This window comes from Eriocheir sinensis, chromosome 5, assembly GCF_024679095.1.
Source record: "Eriocheir sinensis breed Jianghai 21 chromosome 5, ASM2467909v1, whole genome shotgun sequence".
Lineage (NCBI taxonomy): Eukaryota > Metazoa > Arthropoda > Malacostraca > Decapoda > Varunidae > Eriocheir > Eriocheir sinensis.
Window position 1 is genome coordinate 1,055,267 of NC_066513.1, and position 14,273 is coordinate 1,069,539.

Sequence of the window (14,273 nt, forward strand, 5' to 3'; positions counted from 1 at the left end):
TACACCAAAATACACCTAAATACACCCAAATACACCCAAATACACCTGAATACACCAAAATACACCTAAATACACCAAAATAAACCTGAATACACCTAAATACACCAAAATACACCTAAATACACCAAAATACACCAAAATACACCTAAATACACCAAAATACACCTAAATACACCTAAATACACCCAAATACACCCAAATACACCAAAATACACCAAAATACACCTAAATACACCAAAATACACCTAAATACACCTAAATACACCCAAATACACCCAAATACACCAAAATACACCAAAATACACCTAAATGCACCAAAATACACCAAAATAATTAATACCCAAGATATCTTTCCTTTCCTTTCCTAACTTGCCACTAAAACTTTGCCCACCGCAACCGCATCTAACTTGTACCGAACTTTTATTACTTCCTGGTTCCCCGCGGGTGGTATACTTCTCCTTAGCGTAACACTAGATATCTTTTCCTCTTCTGCTTTGTTTCACTTGCACCAAAGGCCTTTCTTAACGCTTCGACCTCGTTACTTTCTACTTTTTCTTCTTTATTTATGGCGTCAGAGGCAGGACAACCAAAGCAGCACAGTGGCAACCCAGAACTTCAAGGCGATATCAAGACACAGAGAACCTGGCGGAGAGGTGCATAAAGAGAGCATTTGTCGGAGCAGGATGGAGTACATGAACACCCGGCAGAAAGACACGGAGGGCGTTGGGAAAGGTCTTGTCTGCAGTGGACTAGTAAAGGGTGAAGACACTGTGGCAACCCAGGACTTCAAGGCGATATCAAGACACAGAGAACCAGGCGGAGAGGTGCATAAAGAGAGCATTTGTCGGAGCAGGATGTAGTACATGAACACCCGACAGAAAGACACGGAGGACGTTGGGAAAGGTCTTTGTCTGCAGGTGACTAGTAAAAAGGGTGAAAATGGAGAGAGCAAAACCAAATTATAAAAGGTGATATAATTCTTTAGTCCTTCGGTTAATCTTTTCCCTTCTTAAATTTTCACAGGCAACTTATTCAACCACCTGTCCTTCATAACTATTACATATTCCATCACTATTCATCTCGTCTACACAACAACAGGCGAGTCATTCTGTTCTCATACGGTTAATCATCTTCCTTTCTAAATTATTCACTAGTAATTTGTCCTCTTCAACCTCACGTAGTACCTCACAGCCACAAAACATTTCATCACGATCACTCTCGTCTTATCTCTATATAAAAGTACATATAAGTAAGTCACGAGTAAGTCTGTCACGTTTAAGTATGAGTCGTTTATAAATATGTCACGTAGTATTTCACAACAAACGCTCCATCACATACATATCAATCACGTCACATACACATCAGTCACGTCACATACATATCAGTCACATCACATACACATCAGTCACGTAGTATTTCACAACAAACGCTTCCCTCGCAATATAAATACCAGTACATTATCTTCCCATACGGTTAATATTTTCCTGATCCACTTCACTATAGATAACTTCCACTTCAATCCCGCGTAACTCAGCCACTCCACCGGTCAGTACTCTCACGCAACGATTCATATTCCTCCACTTCCTCCTAGGTTCCCTCCACTTCCACTTCAGTACCACCTAACTCAGCCACTCCACAGCCTCTCCACCTGCCAGTACTCTCACCCAACGCATAATCTTCCTCCATTTCCTCTTTTGTTCCCTCCACTTCCTCCCCACGACCCTTCCCGTACCCTCCACTTCCACTTCAATCCCACGTAACTCAGCCACTCCACAGCCACTCCACCTGCCAGTACTCTCACATAACGCTCAATCTTTCTCCACTCCCTCCTACGTCCCCTCCACTTCCTCCCACGACCCCTCCCCTTTCCTCCACTTCCACTTCATTCCTACGTAACTCAGCCACTCCACAAGGCTCTCCACCTGCTAGTACACTCACACAATGCATTATCTTCCTCCACTTCCTCCTACGTCCCCTCCACTTCCTCCCCACGACCCTTCCCGTATCCTCCACTTCCACTTCAATCCCACGTAACTCAGCCACTCCACATGCCTCTCCACCAGTCAGTACACTCACACAATGCATTATCTTCCTCCACTTCCTCCTACGTCCCCTCCACTTCCTCCCCACGACCCTTCCCGTATCCTCCACTTCCACTTCAATCCCACGTAACTCAGCCACTCCACATGCCTCTCCACCAGCCAGTACACTCACACAATGCATTATCTTTTCATACGGTTAATAGTTTTTCCTCTTTTACTTCACAATTCATAACTCTTCCACTTCTTCCCTCCCCCCACACACACAACTCAGAGCCCCTCCACATAGTCTCTCCACCAGCCAGTACACTCACACCCACTCCATTACGATCCCTTGCCGCCCCTCCACCACGATTTACCATCCTCGTCCCATCCATCCACCCACTCGGTCCACTACTAACGGTGCGCGGTAACTACATAAATCGTCCCTTCCTGAGAACTTTTCCACTTCAGAAACCCATTACGATAAATAAGATGAACCAGTGCCACATCTGACTACGACTACTACTACTACTACTACTACTACTACTTCTACTACTACTTCTGCTACTACTACTACTACTACTACCACTACTACTACTACTTCTGCTACTACTACTGCTACTACTACTACTACTACTACCACCACTACTACTACTTCTACCACTACTACCACTATCCTAACTGCTACTACCACCACTACGTTACATAACACTGCTTTGAGTCTCCCATACCATTACCACCATCAATACCACTACACTACCATCCCCTTCCACACTACACCCCCACACATCACTAGTAGTCTCACCACCACCACCATCACGTTCCCTCACACCACCAACCACTACCCTCAACACCACCACCCTCACCACCAGAACGCTAACACTGTAATTATCTAACCACTTTACCTGAACATTTCCTAACTAACCACTAACTAACCTCCACTATTTTCTCTGTTATTCGCTTGTTTGCCTAGCTCCCTGTCCACATTAACAACATTTACTATTTCCTAACTAACTATACAGAATTTCAAAGCCCTTGTTTATATATATCTTTTGTATTCCTCAGTGTATTATCTCCTTAAAGCCTTCAGTATTTTCTCCATTATTCGCTTGCTCGCATCCCTGTCTATATCAACATCATTATTTCCTATTTCTCAACTAACTAACTACAGACTTTCACAGCCTTTGTATATGTATCTTTTGTCTTCCTCAGAGTGTTACCTGCTTAAAGCCTTCAGTATTTTCTCCAATATTCCCTTGTCCGCCTCGCTGTCCACATCATCAACAACAACAACGTCCTCAGCGTCGCACGTCAACACAAATTTGGCGTCGCTCTTTTTCTTCCCCGCGGCAAAGGATGATAAATAATGTGCGCCTGGTGTGGCGTGCCGAGGCCGCCTCGCGCGTCCTGCCCCTTCCTTCCCTTGTGTCCATAATGTGTGTGTGTGTGTGTGTGTGTGTGTGTGTGTGTGTGTGTGTGTGTGTGTGGTGTTTTATTTTTTATATTTATCTATTTACGTATTTTTTTATATTATTTATCTTTTAGTGTGTGTATGTGTGTGTGCGTGTGTGTGTGTATCCTGCCCGGCCCTGCCCTGCCAAACCAACGCAAGCCACACCCTGTCACCGCCGCCGCACCCTACCACACCCTGCCACCGCCGCCGCCACACCCTGCCACCACCGCCGCCACGCCGCCGCCGGATAATGCCGTAAATTGGCGGAGGTTTTACCGAGTAGTTTTAATAGGATCGTCAGCTTATGGCGGCGCGGCGCGGCGAGAATAATATTAAAAGTGGAATGAAATTTGCGGAAACGAAGATTAGAGGCTGACCCCATACAGGAGGTCACGGGAACCGGGGTGTGTCAGGCTGAGCTGCCGCGCCCTGGGGGTCATGGTGCTCCCCTGAGGCACCCCGGACTCCCCCCCCCCCCTCCTCACTTTCTTTTATAGCAAGGGAAGCAACTCAAGGAAAAAAAAAAACGCTAATCGCTGCTCCCTCAAAAGGCAGAATGAGAATCGAATAAATTGAGACACTCCCTCACCATTTTCTTTTCCATTTATTTTTTTACAGCAAGGGAAGCACCTCAAGGACAAAAACAAACAAACTAAAATAAATAAACAAATAAAAAGTCCGGTAATCGCTGCTCCTTCAAGACAACAGAATGAGAACAGAACAGAATGAGACTCTCCCTCAGTTCATCAAAAAACTGCCCCTTTCTCATTTTTTGTTAGAGGAAAGGAAGGAGCTAAAGAACACATACAAACAGCAAAGAAGAAAGAAGCCCGCTAATCGCTGCTCCTTCAAAATAAAACAATAAAACACTCCCTCAATCAATCAAAAAACTGCTCTCTCTCTCTCTCTCTCTCTTACAACAAAGGAGGCACTCAAGAACAAAAATGGAAAAACTAAAAAAAATCAACAAAAAAAATCGCTCGTCTTTAAGAAAAAAGGAAAAGAAAAGCAGAATGAGTGGCCAGAAGCAAGGCTCAATTTCGGAAGGAGAGGTGTCTTGATAGTTCCCTCTTGTAGCACCGCAGGCAGTCCAAAGGTGAATCAAAACTATAGATACAGGTAACTCGGGTTGACCTAATTTACTCCCTGGTGTGTAGTTATACCTCCCAGCTGACTACTCTGGCGCCCATACTACAAGCCCTTTCTTCTTCTTAGGCATTCAGACAAGTAGCGTTCATTTTAATCTAATTTACTATATGGTGTCAATTTAGGGTGGAGAGGTGTCTTGATACTCTCCCCTTGAATGATTTTAATTTACTACAGGGTGCTTATTTATGCCACTTGACAAGGCTCAGCGCCCATACTAGAAGCGCTCTCTACCAGGGCACTCCCACGCGATCGGATCCAGCAATATTAGTCAGCCAGATCCCGTTCCCCTTTCCCTTACAGCTTGCGGGTTAATGGCTACACCCAGGATACTAATTTTCTTTGTAATAGCATGTCGTAAACAGGCCAAGATAAAAGTAATTAGAAGTGATGGATGTGGAATTCAACGAGGGCGAAAAACTGTTCAGAAGCTGCCGTTAGTGTCAGAGTGGGAGGAAGAAAACAGGTTAGAAGCCGCCGTTGGTTATGAAGTTTGAGACGAGACACTGTTTAAAAGGTGTCGTTGGTTTCAGAGTTGGAGGTGAAAACTTCTGAACCATGGACAGGAATAAGCACCCAAGAGAACCCGGTTAACCTTCTCTGTGGCCTTGGAAAATGGTGGTGATGGGAGCTCAAAACGTTTTAAAATAAGGATCTTAGAAAATGTTTAGAAGCTGCCGTTGGTTTTAGGGTTGGAGGTGAAAACTTCTGAACCATGGACAGGAAAAAAAGAAAAAAAAAAAACACCCAAGAAAACCCGGTTAACCTTCTCTGTGGCCTTGGAAAAAGGTCTTAATGGGAGCTCAATACGTTTAAAATATGGACCTTTGACTTGGAGGTGAAAATAATTAGAAGCTCCTATTGATTTCAGAGTCAGAGGAATTAAACAGTTTACAGGCGTTGGTTTCAGAGTCGCTGGCTGGAAACAGTTTAGGTTAGAAGTTGCCGTTGGTTTCAGAGTGGGAGGAATTAAACTGTTCAGAAGCTGCCGTTGGTTTCAGAGTGGGAGGAATTAAACTGTTCAGAAGCTGTCGTTGGTTTCAGAGTGGGAGGAATTAAACTGTTCAGAAGCTGCCGTTGGTTTCAGAGTGGGAGGAATTAAACTGTTCAGAAGCTGTCGTTGGTTTCAGAGTGGGAGGAATTAAACTGTTCAGAAGCTGCCGTTGGTTTCAGAGTGGGAGGAATTAAACTGTTCAGAAGCTGCCGTTGGTTTCAGAGTGGGAGGAATTAAACTGTTCGGAAGCTGTCGTTGGTTTCAGAGTGGGAGGAATTGAACTGTTCGGAAGCTGCCGTTGGTTTCAGAGTGGGAGGAATTAAACTGTTCAGAAGCTGCCGTTGGTTTCAGAGTGGGAGGAATGAAACTGTTTAGAAGCTGCCTTTGGTTTCAGAGTGGGAGGAATTAAACTGTTCAGAAGCTGTCGTTGGTTTCAGAGTGGGAGGAATTAAACTGTTTAGAAGCTGCCGTTGGTTTCAGAGTGGGAGGAATGAAACTGTTCGGAAGCTGACGTTGGTTTCAGAGTGGGAGGAATTGAACTGTTCAGAAGCTGCCGTTGGTTTCAGAGTGGGAGGAATTAAACTGTTCGGAAGCTGCCGTTGGTTTCAGAGTGGGAGGAATTAAACTGTTCGGAAGCTGCCGTTGGTTTCAGAGTGGGAGGAATTAAACTGTTCGGAAGCTGTCGTTGGGTTCAGAGTGGGAGGAATTAAACTGTTCAGAAGCTGCCGTTGGTTTCAGAGTGGGAGGAATTAAACTGTTTAGAAGCTGCCGTTGGTTTCAGAGTGGGAGGAATTAAACTGTTTAGAAGCTGCCGTTGGTTTCAGAGTGGGAGGAATTAAACTGTTTAGAAGCTGCCGTTGGTTTCAGAGTGGGAGGAATTAAACTGTTCGGAAGCTGCCGTTGGTTTCAGAGTGGGAGGAATTAAACTGTTTAGAAGCTGCCGTTGGTTTCAGAGTGGGAGGAATTAAACTGTTTAGAAGCTGCCGTTGGTTTCAGAGTGGGAGGAATTAAACTGTTCGGAAGCTGCCGTTGGGTTCAGTTAGAGACGAAAACTGATTAGAGTGAGAGGAATAAAATAGTAGAGAATTTGCCGTTGGATTTTGACTTGGTAATAACTGACATCTCTTATGCGATTTCTTAAACGTGGTATTAACAGTCATGTGGCTAGTTTGTCTTTTTAATTCCACTTTTGGGGCGGAGTGAGTTAGAAGTGATGGATTTTCACAGTTCAGTCGACACATTACAAACTCACTCGTAAAAAGTTATATAAGAAAATCAACAAAATAAACTAACAACGCCTTGAAAAACGGGTTAAGAAAGACCAATCAGCCACAGTATTGTTAAGAACGACTCATGAAAAGGTCGATTTTAGACACTTTGGCTTCTCACATCAACTATTTCTAAAGGTCAAAGAGGGGATCAATCGGGTTCTAATGAGTTTTTTTTTTAGGTTCACACTACTGAAGAAGGTCCAAACTACCACCAGGCTCATAAAACTACTCCAGAAAATGCCCCAAACTCATACGAAAGCCTTGGCAAATACGTGAGCTTGGGCGACGAAATGTTTGAAAATACGCCCCTAATACCGACGTTTAACCCGGTAGCAACGACGGGCCAAATTTGTGGCTTTACCGTGTACCAGCGACGGGCCAGATTTTTGCCATGATATAAACCCCCAAAAATAAATGATGCATAAACTGATCCCAAATGCGTTGATATATATTATGAAATGGTTTGCGTGAGTGATGATTTTTTTCTCATTTTTCTCGCTTAGAAGGACCTTTAAGAAACATGATCCCCGCAGCTACCGGGTTAAGAAATCAAGCGTCAGTCAGGAAGAGCTTGGAACACTGCAGTAATCCTAGGAGGCAGTCGGAGGGTCCGGACTCGGCTAGGGCTTCACCGTTACGGAGTGCAAACCCGCGCGTCATGGCGGCGGAAAAATAGTGACTAATTCCATCCCTCAAATAAGTCCCGAATAATGGCCGTGACGGGATTACCGAAACATTTAAACTGTGTGTGTGTGTGTGTGTGTGTGTGTGTGTGTTGGGACGTGCTGTGTTTCATCACCACCACCACCACCATACCAAGCAATCGTCACCACCACCAAATGTCTGATCAACACCACAAGACACCAAATACCTTGATCATAACACCACCACACCACACCATAATCTTCGCCACCACCACCACGACACAAATTACTCCAAGTTAAGATCTAAACTTCTCGGATACTGCAACCTCCTCCTCCTCCTCCTCCTCTTTTTTCAGTTCCTGTTTATCATCAATTCCTGTATCTTTCCTGTTTCATTTATTTATCCTCCTGCATCTCCTTAGCATCATCTTTACAATTTATTTCACTTCCTCCTCTTCTTTAACTCTCCTTATTCTTTTCCATTCATCATCTTCCTCCTAATTCTGTTCTTCATTTTCCTCCTCTTCAAATTCAAATTCCTCTTCGTTTTCTTAGCATTATCTTCTTTCTTCTTCTTCTCTTTCTTCTTCTCCTCCTCCTTCCATTTTCCACCTCTTCCTTCTCCTTCTACTCAAATTCTTCTTTCTTCTATTATCTCCTCCTCCTCCTCCTCCTCCTCCTCTTCCTCTTGTCTCACCGTTGATTTTCCATTTTCTCCTCATGGTACGATATCTCACATTACTTCCGCTTCCTTTGCCTCTTTATTTCTTCCTCCTCCATCTCCTCCTCCTGTTCCTCATTCTCTTTAACCAGCTCCACCCCCTCCTCCTCCTTCTCTTTCCCTTTAACCTCCAGCTGCTTTTCATAACGATTGCCAGCTTATTCTTCTTAGTTCTCCACTCCTCCTCCTCCTTCTTCTCTATTTTTTTGTCCTCTTTCTCTTCCCGTTTTCATACTTTGTCTTCATTCTTTTTCCTCATATCACATTTTGCTTTTCCTCCTCCTCCTTCTTCTCATCCTCGAACTTCAAACTATCTTACATTGACAGTCGAAGATTCAAATGAGGAGGTGGAAAACAGAGATGTGGAGGAGTTTTCTTTTGCGTCAAGTCATCCGTCACTACAACAAGCTTCCTGCAGGGGTTGCCAGTGCGAAAACCGCAGTGACCGTTACTTAGCTGAACGTTCCACAGTCACATGTCACGGTTACTATTGCGTGAGGCAGCGGGTGTTCTCAGACGCTTCCGCCTCTCACAACAACCAATTTCCAAAGGACGAAAAGAGGATTAATCGTGCTCTAAAGTGTGTGTGTGTGTGGGTGGGGTGGGGGGGTGGGGGGTGGGGGGGGGTCGCGTTCATGGTACAGAAGCTTTGTCTAATTACCACCAGGCTCATAAAAACACCCATGGAAATGCCCACCACAACTCCTACGAAAGCCTTGTCAAATGTGTGTTCTTGGGGGCTGATATACTGGAAAATGTGGACCAAAATTTTCAGGTATTTGCGATTCTTTAAGAGATCTATTGCTTTTCCTTTGTTAGTTTGCTGCTACTGTCCATTGATGCCTTTCTAGTGCTGCTTACATTACAATTTTATCTTCTTACCTAATTTGCCATAAAAATCCTCAATACTACGAAAATAATCCAAAGTTGCATCATACATAAGGAGGAACAAGGGGAAGTGTGTGTATGGGGGTTGTCAATGCGGGGAATAGCGAGTCAAGACTATGTGAATGAGGGAGAGATGAAGGGAGGGAAGGAGAAGGGGAGTTAGGGAGTGTGGGTGTGTGCGGGGGATGGCATCTTGAGGTGATGGGAGTCGGATCAGCGAGGGCTGGGCTGATGCGGCGAGGCAGTTCTGGGCGGGGCGGGGCGGGACGGGGCGGGCGTGTTCCTGCCAGCCGCCATCCCCGTGACCCAATTTCTAAATCCGTGTTTGTGGGGGCCGCGCCGCCACGCCACGTCACGGGAGGCTAAAGCTGCCCTGCCCGCCCGCCGCCACCCACCCACCCACCCACCCACGCCGCCCCCACCCACCACCCATCCGACCTCGCACACCACACGCTTCCGCATCCACCCCTTACCACCACTGGAATCCACAGATCCACTCACCCACCTAAGCTTGACATTCTCACCCATGCAATACCGCCCACATTCATCCACCCATTCCGTCCACATCATCCACTTCTTTTCATCCACCCAAATTCACCCAGCAACCCAATCCTGTATCTTCGCTCATCCACCCACCCACCCACTCATTGACTATCTCTCACCCATTCACCCATGCAACCCCACCACATGCATCCACTCATTCCGTCCACATCATCCACTTCTTTTCATTCATCCAAACTCACCCAGCAACCCAATCTTGTATCTTCGCTCATCCACCCAACCACCTATTGACTATCTTTCACCCATTCACCCATGCAACCCCGACCACATGCATCCACCCATTCCGCCCAAATCATCCACTTCTTTTCACCCACATCCATCAACTCATTTCTCTATCCTCCCTTCCCCTTCCACCAACCCATCCTCTCACCCACCCCACCCAGACCCTGTTTATCCACCTGCTATCCACCTCAACCTACCCACAGCATCCTCCACCTTGACAAGTCCACTTTCCCTCTCCGTCCCTCGTGCAGCCTCCGCAATCCACACCCAGCCACAAAGTCCCTCTCATCCACTTTACCCCGGCACCCATATCCACGTCCCCGACCATCCTCACCCACTCTCATCCACACACACACACTCAACACTTCACTCCACCCAACACCTCAACCACCCATGAAAACTCCCCACTTCCACCCACACCCACTCTCACCTTTCCACACTACTCCACTCACACCCACAACAAGATACACTCCACATTCACCACCCACACCCTCAAAACCGCTTCCACCAACATCCACTCATCCACTCCCCCACACTACTCCACCCACACCCACAAAACGACACTTACTCCCCACCATTCCCCTCACCTCCCCACACCCATGCCACTGTAAGCTCCCCACTATACACCAATCACCCACAACCATACATTGCTTTCCCTCCCCACTCCCTCTCCCCACTCCATACCACGCTTCTCCCCCTCTCCCACCCCCATGCTTTACCTCCCCATGGTGCCCTAAATCAATCTGCTTCCCCTCCATTCTCCCCTATTCTCTCCCTCCCTTCTCCCCCCTTCCTCCCCTTCTGTCTTCTCCCCTTCCATAAAGACTCTTCATTCTTTATTCTTTTTATACTTTTTTTTTGTGTGTGTGGTTTGGGTCTCTCTCTCTCTCTCTCTCTCTCTCTCTCTCTCTCTCTCTCTCTCTCTCTCTCTCTCTCTCTCTCTCTCTCTCTCTCTCTCTCTCTCTCTCTCTCTCTCTCTCTCTCTCTCTCTCTCTCTCTCTCCGCCGCGAGCTCTTTAAAAATAATCAATGTGTGAAGATGCAGTGTAGGGAGAGTGTGTTGCTAGGAAACTGCCTGCGCTCTCTCTCTCTCTCTCTCTCTCTCTCTCTCTCTCTCTCTCTCTCTCTCTCTCTCTCTCTCTCTCTGGTGTGTTTACCTTTGTCTCGCTCAAGCGATACGCGACTCACCTCACCATGTAGAGAGAGAGAGAGAGAGAGAGAGAGAGAGAGAGAGAGAGAGATCAAATGGATGTCTGCGTTTGGTCAAAATTCAATAATGAGAGAGAGAGAGAGAGAGAGAGAGAGAGAGAGAGAGAGAGAGAGAGAGAGAGAGAGAGAGAGAGAGAGAGAGAGAGAGAGAGAGACGTGGATAGTGATGTTTATCTGTCAAGGTCACTGTTTAAAGCTGGCTGAAGGACACGAGAGAGAGAGAGAGAGAGAGAGAGAGAGAGAGAGAGAGAGAGAGAGAGAGAGAGAGAGAGAGAGATGGCGTATCTTCACTATCAACACGAGGAAAAAAAATAAAGCTGACAAGTGAATTGGGAGTTCATAAAAGGAGAGAGAGAGAGAGAGAGAGAGAGAGAGAGAGAGAGAGAGAGAGAGAGAGAGAGAGAGAGAGAGAGAGAGTTTTCTATTCCACAGGCGTGCTTGTGTTGGCTGGTAGTCACTGAGGAGGGATTGTGCGTGTGTGCGTGGCAAACACACACACAACACACACACACACACACACACACACACACACACACACACACACACACTGATTCTTTTCATTCGATTCCCTTTCCTTTCGTTTCCATTCTCCTCCCTTTCATATCCTTGTCTTCCCTTCCCTTTCCTTTCCATTCTTTTCCTTTTTTATTTTATCTTCCCTTCCCTTTTCTTCCTTTCCTTGCCTTTCCCTTTTCTTTCTTCCCATCCCTTCCTTTTCCATTCTCATTCCTTTCCTTTATTTTCCTTTCCCTTCCCTAACCTTCCTTTTCCTTTCTCTTCCCTCCCCTTTAGTTTTCTTTCCCTTTCCTTTACTTTCCCTTCCCTTTCCTTATCCTTCCCTTCCCTTCCCTTCCCTCTTCCTATTCCTTCCTTACCATTCCTTACCATACATATCCGTGCCTTTTCTTCTTTTCTCTTCCCTCTACTATTTCAACTCATATTCTTGTGTATCATTGTGCCTATTTCATCCTTTCCCCCCTCCTCCTCCTCCTCCTCCTTCTCCTCCTCCGAAGGCGTGGCGTTTACAAACGCCTGGCACCACTTCCTTGAGCGCCCAGACTTGTTTTGGAACGATGGACTACATCTGAATGAGGTTGGATCGGCGCGTTTCGGGAGGCTTCTGGACGAGGCAGTGAGCCTTTCAAAAACGCGACTTGATCAACCAACCAGCGTCAGTGCGACTCACAAGAAACTGTGTAACTAACCAACTCGTCAAAAGGACGAAATTAGGCGTATATTGCAACAGAGAAACCAGATCCCATCTAGAATCCGAAATGTCATTCCTGGGTGCTTCCGCACAAGAAAGGAGTAAAAGTATAAAAATAGACAAACAGGACGCAGAGAAATACGATTCTGTCTGAAATAACCGCAAATAACAAGAACTAACACTTGCAACCGTATACAGGCCTCCGAAACAACAGGCAGCCGATGACACTGCTACGAAGAGATTCACTCTTTAACACAAAGCAAGGAAGCAATTATAATTGGGGACTTTAATTGCCCTAACATTGACTGGGGACTGATGACTGAGATCAAGAGGTAACAGGCTTTTAGAAATGGTGGAGGATTCGTAACTCAACCAACAAGAAAACAATCTGCTGGATCTGGTAATAGGACCTCATTCGCGACTGTGAAGTTGGTGAGAAACTTAATGGTTGCGATCACCACCTAACCCGTTTATATGTCAACATATGTCACAAACTCTAGATGATCCGTCATACCAGATTACAAAAAAGCAAATTTCAACTTAGCCCGTGAGCTGCTTCCCCCTATAACCTGGGACCAACTTAACCTCACCGACAATACAATCGACAATGCTTGGAACATCTTCAAAGATAAGCTGTTGGGGATAGAGAAGACTACAGTGCCTACGAAATCCAGACGAGTAAACGGTACCGTAGATCCACCGTGGATGACCAGAGGAATAAAAAACCTAAAAAAGGAATTATAATTTGATGAAAGAGAATGCTACGGCCGAAGCCAGCACACAGTACCACAACAGCCTCAGAGCTTGTCGCACCCTTATTCGAGTAGCAAACGCAACTATGAAAAGCAAATAGCGCGAATCAAAACCAAGAAATTCTTCACGTACATAAGATCGAAAAGAAAATCCAATATTGGTCCCCTGACAGACGAGACTGGATCTGTAACTCAGGACAGTAAACAGATGGCCAGAATCTCAACAGTAACTTCTCCGTATTCACAGTCGAGGGCATCGAAACCATTCCTGAGAGCCCTGCCCTGCCGAGGAGATCACGCCGCTGGAAATTGACTCAATATGCGACCAAGAAGTAAAAAGTACTTGGACAAACTCGACACGAACAAGTCAACGGGACCCGACAGTTGTCCCTGCGGTTATAAAAGAGCTTAAACAACAAATACTTCAACCACTCACTACCATATTCAACCGGTCAGTTCAACTAAACAAGGTCCCGGAAGACTGGAAGATGGCGAACGTAACACCGATTTTCAAAAAGGAGACAAAAGCGTTGCATTAAACTACAGGCCCATAAGTTTGACATCAGTGGCAGGAAAAATACTGAAAGATTATTAGAGATAAACTTGTTAAGTTTCTAGAAAGCAATAATATAATTTCCGACACCCAGCATGGCTTCAGAAACAAGCGCTCCTGCCTAACGAATTTATTAGACTTCTTCCAAGGTATATATAAGAACTGGGATGCCCACATCCCCAGTGATGTTATATGCCTGGACTTTCAGAAAGCCTTCGACAAGGTACCGCGAGCGACTCGAGCCAATCTGCTCGCGTGGATAAGAGATTGGCTCACCGACAGAAAACAACGAGTACTACTCAACGGACAGCCTTCCGATTGGCTTCCAGTCACTAGTGGAGTGCCTCAAGGGTCAGTGCTGGGACCAATCCTCTTTATCATATATATCAATGACCTAGAATCAGAACTGAAATCCACAATATCGAAATTTGCAGATGACACCAAGGTGGGTGGAGATGCCCTCACAAAGACCGACTGCGAAATCATTCAGAAAGACCTCAATCACATTATCGAATGGTCGGAAAAATGGCAAATGTCTTTTAATGTTGACAAATGCAAAGTCATGCACATTGGGTCCCAAAATAGTAACCACACATACATCATGAATGGGAGACCTCTGCAAGCGATGCAGG